The following is a 10,285-nucleotide window of genomic DNA, read 5'->3' on the forward strand; positions in this document are numbered from 1 at the left end:
TTCCACTTCTCTATATTCCTTCAGACATTCATTTTGCTCTTCTTTCTCACGTTCATCCACCTTTAACATATTCCAGCTTGGAAAGAGTTCATAGTCCTCTATTTTCCAGTGGTAAAGACTGTTGACAGAATCCAAATTGTCATCCGTCGATCCTCCTTCCAACCACAGGACTCCCTCCTATTTTGGTTCCATACATTGCCTCCCTTCATCTTCTTCTTCAGAATCTGATGACAGAGCTTCTTTCCCGAACATTTGAGTGTGTAGATCAATTACGTATTTCTGGCCTTTTCTTTCAAGTGATAAAGTATTTTTCTTCCAATCGTGTTTAACCTTGGCTTGTATCAGCCACCCCTAGCCCAGAATGGCATCGTATCCTTTCCACTTTAGCGGGATCATGACAAAATCCAACAGGAATGGTTGGGTTCCAATCATCATTGGTTGTGCTGTCAGGACTCTAAATGGTTTGATTCCATGTTGATCGGCTGTTAGCACCTGAAATATAGGTGGCCATAATGTCAGTTGTCCCAACCTTTTCCAGGTATCCTCTGGTAACACATTGACCCTAGACCCTCCGTCCACAATTGTGTCCATCAACACAGTCCCGAGAATTCCCATTTCAACAACTGTTAGATGGCATCCGAATGAAAGGGCTAATAGCATTGGACCTTTCGCTCTTGCGCCGCCTTCTTTCTCCCTTCCTTGTTCTACTAGTAGCTTAACAGTTGGAGCTATATTCGTGAGGGCCATATGGAGTTGAGGCATAGTGAGCAATAGATCATTTGTCCTGACAAGTACCTTAGTTTGTAATATTTGTTGTATGATGTTCTGTTCTGCACAGTTCCGTGTGGAGGTACTAGTAGTGTCCTTCAGGTGTATCTTCTCTACCTACATTGCTTTCTGGATCTCTTCCTGCGCTTCCTCTAGTCTCTTCTTTTCCTTCGTTGGATCAGGGTATACTTTCACTTGCTTCTTTGTGATGGCCAGAACCTCTTATTTGTCCATCCAGACGGTGATCAAATTTACTCCCGACTTCGGGCACTTAGCATCTTCATGATTGTTGGATCCGCATCATCTGCATAACAATTTTAGTGTGTTCGCCATTATGCACTCTCGAGAAAAGTGGCCCCACAAATTGCATGTGCAACATTGGACTATCGGTCAACCATTTGCATTGTACTGAATTTGACTCCTCCCACCATTATTGGTGTTGCTGCTGTTGCTGTTGTTGTTGTTGTTTAGATTGCATCGATTATTTTTGTAACCTCCCGACGTGGTACCTTTCGTACTGATGTTCTTGCTCCCTCCTAATGCAGATGCCTCTTGTGTCAGGAAAACTTGCTGTGGTGCTCTTGTTTTTAAGTTGAAATGGAATTCCTTTATTGAATGTTCCATAATCTAAAAAATTCACAAAATTGATCTTTTAGGTAGGATCCCTTCATATGGCCTTCTTTCTTGCACTCTGTGCACCATAGCTCATTGCCCTTAGTCTCCTTGTGCATGTTCTTGAACTCCTTCATCATCTGAATCATGTACTTTTGAAGGGCACGAATCTTCTTGTTGCCTTTTTCATCATCGGTGCTCTCCTCTTTTGAAGATGTGTCATCATCTGAATCAGACGAGCTACTCTTTTTCTTCTTCTTTTTCGTCTTCTGCTCACTATCCAGGTTTATTGCTTGGTTGTATGCTTCAGTGTATGACAATGGCGGCACGATCTTCATATTCATTCACAACTTCAGGTGTAGGTCTTCAATGAATCATCTTTTCTGCAACCCATCAGCCGACTTATTTTCCATTTTATTGATCAAGTCCTTCAACTTCCTAGCGTAGACTCAAACTGTTTCATGCTTCCCTTGTTTTGTGTTGTATATCTCTGCTAAAATTTTGTTGTCATTGTGGAGTAGTTGAAACTTGATAGTAAAATCCTTCTTAAGGTTGTCCCAAGTGGTTAAGTTCTGGGGATCTGCATCAGCGAATCAATCAATTGCAACACCCTGTAGGGTAGCCAGAAACTGTTAGACCCATTCGCTTATATTCGTTATGCCATTGGCCTTCCAAATTATTTTGCAGGTTTTATAATGTCAGATGGGATCAGCTGCTCCATCACCATCAAATTTAGGCAACTTCTCCTTTGGTCCCACCATCCTGACATCGACGCTTGGTATCCTGATGCTAACACTGTTTAGTGAAGAAAGGTCTCCGTTCAGTGAATCTGTCCCTTCTGGAAGTGTATTGTAGATGAAAAGTTCACTCCACACTCTTGCCCCCTCAACACTCAGAGCCGTGTGATTCAATTATCTTCCATCGGTGAATACAAATTCAAAAACTCCTCTCTTTCTTCTTCCACCAACTCCACCTGCTGTCGAGTCTCCTCCAACAATTCTTCCACGCTTCTGTGTCTGTCATCAATCTTATGGAACCTCCTTCTGCATTTGGCTTGCTGTGCCAAAATTAGATTTTCTTGTGTAGTACGTATTCCATCTTTTCCCTTTACCTTATTTCAATCTTTGTTAAGCTGATTTGGAATTCATCTTCATTCCTCCCTCCTTCCTAGTTCATAGGGAAATGACGCCAAATGTTTATCGTATTGGGTAAAAAAATCAACACACACAGACAGTAGATAAAAATAGTAGAACTCCTTGTATTATTCACATATGCCAAAGATGTTACATACAAATCATGATGATTAAAATGATCCCAAAAGGGGTATTTATACATCTCAAGGAACCTTCCCGAAGGTATCCGTCGGCCACATACAACATGTCAGCTACATAGTAAGAACCTTCCCGATGTCGACAACAAAATGAAGATTGGAAATTGAGGGGTCAAAATGTCCCCTAAGGGTGTTGGTATTGCTAGAGATTTGCAGGAGCTAAAAGAGAAGAATCCTAGGTTGTAGGAGTGACACAATGTTGGGTTGGCAAGGCTTGAAGTATTGGAATCAAATTAGAGAAGGAATGTTGATATAGGAGATGTAAGTACCGACGATGAAGAATAAGAGTTCTAACAAGTAGAAGATGAAGAGTTAGATCTTGAAGAACATAGGACGATTAGACTTCTCAAGGCAATTAAAGGTGACGAATACAAGGTAAGGATTGATTTACCTATGCATGGTGGGAGTCTAAATGATGAGGAATTGTTAAATTGGATTGCAACCATCGATGCTTATTTTAAAAGAAAAGATGTAATTGATGAGCAGAAGGTCAAGCTGGCAAACACCTAACTAAATGGGCATACACTTCTATGACAGGACCATGAACAAGCTAAGAGGAGAAAGAAGGAAAAAAAAAAAAACAATGTGCCTTGGAATAGGATTGTAGCAAACCTAAAAGGTAAATTTATTCCTAATGATTATGAAGTTCAATTATATAAGAGATTGCAATGATAATGACAAACATATTTATATGTCACTACATATACTAATGAGTTTTATAAGGTAAGTGTAAGAGTAAGTAGACAAGAAGGTAAGTTTGAGAATAATGTTAGGTACCTTTGTGGACTTAGAATCAATATGCAAGATGAAATGGTTGTTGCTAACCCAAGAACTATTGAAGAATGTTGTCATCAAGAAATAATGGTTCAAGAGGTTCCTAATGGTGTATCGGGAGGTTCCCGACGGTGTTTTAGGATGTTCTCGACGGTGCATTGGGAGGGTTCTATTAGTGTATCAGGATGTGTGCTGTCAAGTCGACATGTATCAAGATGTATCCAGAAGGTTCTATTATTACAGTTGGCATGTTGTATGTAGCTGACGGATACCTTGGAGAAGGTTCCTCAGACAGTATTTTTATTTCCCTTTAGGATCATTGTAATCATGAGTACCTCATGTAATATCTGGGCATATGCGAATAATAAAGTGTTTTGTTGTTCGAGGCCGCATTTTGCACATGTTCTCGCCTTGCCTATAGAAAAATCATTAAGAAGTTCTTCAAGTGTCTTGGCACCCTGTTGAAAGCCGTCAGGGAGTATTTGGAAGCTGTACTTTCAAGGGTTTCATTGGAAGGCACTACAGTAGGAAATACGTGGAAAATTTGGGAATCCATACGGCTGTACGACATGCACAGGAAACATACAAAGGGCATAATATGCAATCAGCCGGTAAGAGAGCTTGGAGGAAACACCTGAAATAGGATTCAGTCATGAATCAAGAGGTGCAGGCAGGACCCTCACAAGCACGGCCACGGGGAAAGGAGATAGGCAAGCATAGGGAAAAAGTATAGACTCAGCCGGATGTCCATACAACACCACAAACTATAGGGTTTGAAGGGCTGAATGGAGGAGACTATCGAAAATGGTGGGAAGAACATCTAGATACTCACCTAGTTAAAGCAAGCATCAGGAAAGCACAGGTTGAGTGGGCTATTCGGATGCCACTTTTTTGTATTAGAGACTTTGAGGGCGTTTTACGGCCGATGATTGAGGCTTATGACAGGCATTCTCAAAAATGCTCAATTCCTTATTTGGGGTATGACATAGTGGTATCCTTTCGGCCAATTGATTTTACGAGAGTCTTTGGTATACTAGGGGCGGTGCAAGGTGGAACCAAGATTGATGGCAGACCCAAACAAATGAGCAAGGAGACGAAGCTGTAGCTCATATGGATGGTGTGTAATGACAAAGTACAGAAGCACATCGATACTCTCATGGACGTGTCAAAGAAAAGAGGGCTGCGAAAGTCTGAGATTCATGAAGGACATTGGAAGTGTTTGATGGATGTGGTTAAAAGCAGGCTTACAGGATCCAACAGGGCATCTGACATTTCCTTCCCCTTGGTCAGTATGATGAATGGAATCATGAAAGGTAAGGTCTATGACTGGGCTTCATTGTTAGCTACGTGCATGGAGGAGTTCATGACCTTACATCACAAAATGTTTTATATGCCACATTACGCCATCGGACTCTTTTTGGATGCCACAGCTAGGATGATACCCCATGAGCAGCTAGAAGTTAAGTCAACTTTGATTATACCTGGCGAGCCTCCGGTAATGCAATGGAAGCATTTGGATACACCTCTAGGTCAGAAGAGCGGGGGCCAGAAGAGGACACGACAGGAGATGGAGGAATCAGGTAACACCGATAGTGGCTGTCAGGACACATCTAGCGATGAGGATGATGACTCTGAAGGTATGGAGGTTGAGCAGGAAGAGGAGGAAGAAGATGAGGAATGTAGCATTGTCTCAGTAGTCCCACTTCGCTTTTCGCGACCAGCTGCACCTGTGACTATCACTTCAGCTCCGATAATTTCAGCACCCCACATTCACACCATGGCAGATGTTCACATCCCAGGGTTTGGTCAGTTTCGGCGTCCAGTGGTAATGACCCCGGTTACTCTACATCCTGCATCATGAATAGTAATAGCACCTATGCAGCCAATAGTGTGCCAGCGGATAGAAGTACCTATAGCCACGAGTTCGTAGCTAGCCATTCAAGAACTGGCTCCCATACCTATACTAGAGAGTTTACCTCAGCCACTTCCTGTGAAGCCTGTGACAAAGGAAGGAGTCAGTGGGAGAGGTACGCAGGAGTAGGTTCGACTAGAAGTAATTGGGTCAGATGCAGTAGTCACTATAGCGGACACTCTGCTAAGTGAGGATCAGAGTGCTCCCTCCAGTATCCCTGAAGCGACACCCCAGGCTCCAGCAACAAGTTTAGCAAGTCGAGCGAGTGAGTACCTAAGGTGCTGACTACTTGCCCCTGTCGCCAGAGGTCATTCCATTCAGTCTCCCATGAGAGAGCTCACACCCTTGGAGGCCCATTGGTCCAACAGTGAGATAGTCGAGATACTGCCATCACCTGAAGGGGAGGATCAGAGTGTAGTGACAGCCAAGAAGGTGGCCACGGAAGTGCAAACGTTAGATCCTCTACCAACAAAGATGGAGGACATGGATATTCATTCTTGCCTGGCTATCATTGTAGAGCAAAGCAAGTCCATAGCATAAATGGTGCTGACCGAGCGAAGGAAGGCAGAATTTGGGTGGAAGGCTCGAGAGACAACAAAGAAGGCTTGGGAGGAGATGGATGACCAACTTACCACCCAGCACCTGGCATGGAAAGTGGAACGAACAATGCTGTTAGCACAGCTCGAGGAAAGTATGCGAGGGAAACAGCAGGCAGAACAACACGTAACCACAATGGAGCAGAAACTAGTAGCAACCGAGCAGCAGTTGGCAACAACACGTCAGGAGAAGGACTCAGCACAACAAGCTCACGATCAGAAGGAAGTTGAGTGTCAGGAGGTTGCGTTGATGCTGAAAGAAATAGTGGAAGAGAATTCACAGATCAGAGCTGATTTGCAGATATGGACAGAACAGGTGTACTAGCTTCGACGCAGCCGATCGTCACAGTCCGAGACTTAGCCTTCGGGTTGATGATGTATACCTCCATGCTGTTTTTGTTTTATGAATAATGTATATAGTGTGGGTTTTTTGTGGTCTCATTTTTGGGAGACAACTTTTTCTTTTTGGGGGGGATGATGTTGTTAGGAAATAATGGTTCAAGAGGTTCCTGACGGTGTATCGGGAGGTTCCCGACAGTGTTTCAGGATGTTCCCGACAGTGCATCGAGAGGGTTTTGTCAGTGTATCAAGATGTGTGCCGTTAGGCTGACATGTATCGAGATGTATCCAGAAGGTTCTATTATTACAATTGGCATGTTGTATGCGGCTGATGGATACCTTGGAGAACGTTCCTCAGACAGTATTTATATTTCCCTTCGGGATCATTGTAATCATGAGTACCTCATGTAATATCTGGGCATATGCGAATAATAAAGTGTTCTGTTGTTTGAGTTCGTGTGCACTATCTGTATGCAGTTCTTAACTAATCTATGCGGTAAATAAATGTTACCAACTAGCTATTAGGGTGGAGAAAAAGGTTTAAATAAGACTAGAAAAATATACTAAAACTAGAGGTAATGGTACAAGGGGAAGGGTATATTTTTTGCAAGATAAATAGATGAAAAACAAGACGATGCAAGAAATGAGCAGGACAAGGTGCTAATTTCAGAAGTTGAGGACAAAGGGGAGAGGAGTATCAAATGCATTTTGAGGGGTGTTACAATTATAGTGCGTATGGACACCCAACATTCAAGTGTCTATAGAAGCATAGGTCTACATTATGAGGTGGTGAAAGATGGAATGAAAGAAGGGTTCAAATAACACAAAAAGAAGCATGGAGTTCAAACTAGAAGAAAGAGAAGCATTGATGTTGAGAACATTGTTGTAGCCACCCAAGGATGAGAATATCATTTAGAGGAGCCTATGAAGAACTTCCTGCAAGCGTAAAGGTAAGGTGTGTAAAATTGTCATTAATTTAGGTTCACAAGATAAATGGTATTTAAAGAGATGATATATAATCTAAATCTAGAGAGAATACCCCATGAAGTCACATATATAACCTCTTGGGTCAGTGATAGTCAATCTCTTTTGGTACATGAAAAAGCATACACAAATTTTTAGATTGGTGAATATAAGGATAGGGTCTTATGTCATGTGATACTCATGGAATGTTGTCATTTTCTATTGGGGAGACCATGTAAATTTGATAGGAGAAAATATATGATGGTAGAAAGAGAAGGGTAAAAATCAAATTCTCATGTTCCGCAAGAGAGAAGACATACACTATGAACAAGTGAAGAAACTACAAAAACAAGGTTAGTTGATGATATAATAGCTAGAGTAATTATGTGTACATTTGTGGAAGATAGTCACAAAACAAACTGGGTTTTTAGGTATAGCAGGTCCAATCCAAGGAAGGTCTGCAAGTAACATAAAGATAAAACAATTGCAAGTGCCCAAGAACAACTATGGGTGTGAGCCTCATATGGCAATAAATTTTAATTCCATTCCATATAATACATGTCTTTATTCAAGTCTACCCTTTTGTTGCATGTGCCCAAGGAGTTCAAAGCCGTCATGGAGCAACGTGGTACTCCTGGAATGAGTTCTTCATTGGGGATAGTATGGTGCTAGAGCACCTTGGTAAAACGATGTCATCTTGATGCTTTGGAAATGTTTTCTTCGTTTCTTGTTGAGTGAAGTTGTAACAAAGTTCAAGGGATCATTAGTAGTATTTTTAATAATTTTTTAACACAATTTTGACTGGCCTTGTTGCCAATTGTGTCTCATTATTCCATGAAGTCTTAAGTAGGGTCAACTCTAGTCATCTATTCAAATATGGCCTCAAAAGTGTGAAATTGGTGTAAATGATATTTAGTAGTCATTCAAAGTAGGTTTGTAGGGTCTTGGTAGAATTAGAAGGCGTTTTCAAGGAAAGTGCAAAAGTTGCAATAAAATTGTAAAATTAATTTATTGACACTTGAAGGTTTTGCAAATAGGGTTGCAAGAAAAGTGGGATTAACCATGGAAGAAACTTCATAGATAAGCGTGCTTAAGTGAAAGTAGTACTAGGATGGGTGACCTCCTAGGAAGTCTAAGTGCTTCACCTTTGTGAACATCACTTAGATCTAATGAATGCTAAGTGTTCCATCCATTCTCATAAGAGATGGGTTCGTGTGATTCACTACTCATGAAACATGGCTCAATAAGGTTGACTAAAAAACTACACAGTTGAATCCTAATAGCAATATCAAAATTTGACTTGCTATGGAAAATATTCCCTACTTATCAATTGATAAGCTTAAGGGGATTTTTAATGAATAGATCATAAGACACAACACTTGGTAACAATTTTGCAAATCGGTTGCAAGCATAGTGGACTTAACAATGGATGAAACTCTAAAGTTAAGTGCACTCAAGTTGGAGTAGTATCAGGGTGTGTGACCTCTCGAGAAGTCTTGGTGCTTCACCTCTATGAGCATCACCTAGATCCAATGAGTTTTAAGTATTCCATTTATTCTCATGGGTTGGGTTCAATAGTTAAGCATTCAAGTTGGAGTAGTATTGTGATAGGTGACCCCTTGAGAAGTCTTAGTGCTTCACCTCTATGAACATCACCTAGATCCAATGAATGCTAAGTGCTTCATTCATTCTCATAAGAAATGGGTTTTCACAAATGAATTTGTAAGCAAAGTGGACGTAACCATGCAAGAAACTTTGTAGTTAAGCACAATCAAGCTAGAGTAGTACTGGTATGGGTAACCTCCCAAAAAGTCTCAATACTTCACCTTTGTGAGCATCGCTTAGATCCAATGAGTGCTAAATGTTCCAATCATTCTCATGAGAGATGGATTTGTGTAAACCACTACACATGAAACATGAGTAAAATAGTTTGGCTAAAAAAACTACACAGTTGAATTTGGATTGCAATGTCAAAATTTGACTTCTTGTGGGAAACATTTCCTACTTATCAATTGACGAGCTTAAGGGATTTTCTAATGAATCGTGCATAAGGCACAATACTTGGTGTACATTTTGCAAATGGGGTTGCAAGAAGAGTGGGTTTAATAATTGAGGAAACTTTGTAGTTAAGCACACTCAAGCTAGACTAGTATTCAGATGGGTGATCTCCTAAGAAATCTTGGCACTTCATCTTATGAGCATCACCTAGATCCAATGAGTGCTAAATGTTCCATTCATTCTCAAGAGGCATGTGTTCCAAAGTGATCCTCTCTGATTTCTAGATATGCTTTACAACTTCCAAAGGGGTATTCGTAGTTGTCCTTACTTTATCTTGGTTTTGCCTATGTTGGGAGATATGGCAAAAATCCTCTCCATTGGGCTAATAGGCCTAATTGGCTTAACTAAGGGAATGGTGTGGAACAATGAATTGGGTTTGTTTCAAAGGTGGATTTGAGTTATTTGGGATTATTTGGGGTTGTAAACATCCTAAGAATAGTGTTCTAATGGCTTGTTGGGTTTGGATCACTATCTTATCTTAAGATTGCATGATCTTAGAGCCTTCTCTAGAGTGCCTTCTCTCATTAGAATTGTGAATCTCTCCTTTTTGAATTAGAATTCAACTTATTTTTTGATTTATCTAAGGCAATTCTCTTCTCAAAAATTTTCCTGCGCTGAGTGCCAATGCTGGGTGTCGTCTGCTCACGGTGGGTTGGATTCCTTGTGCCCTGGTTGCCACTTGCCACTTGTTCCTATGATCGATTGGAGATCTCGTGCCCTGGCCGATGTGTTTGACTAGTGATCCAATGACAAAGATCCGTGCTTGTGCCCTACCATAGTGTGGCCAAGGTCTAGGCTACAGTGAACAGACAAGGAGCCCGCGTTTGGAGATGTTGTGACGTGATGCCGTGTGTAGGTTCTAGTTTGTGCTCCATTCCCTCTACAGGTTGAAGCTGCGGTAAGCCATTATACTTTGGAGGGGTCAATTTGCAA

Source organism: Cupressus sempervirens, chromosome 1 (genome assembly GCF_028749045.1).
Source record: "Cupressus sempervirens isolate cs-2001-9-10 chromosome 1, ASM2874904v1, whole genome shotgun sequence".
Classification (NCBI taxonomy): Eukaryota; Viridiplantae; Streptophyta; class Pinopsida; order Cupressales; family Cupressaceae; genus Cupressus; species Cupressus sempervirens.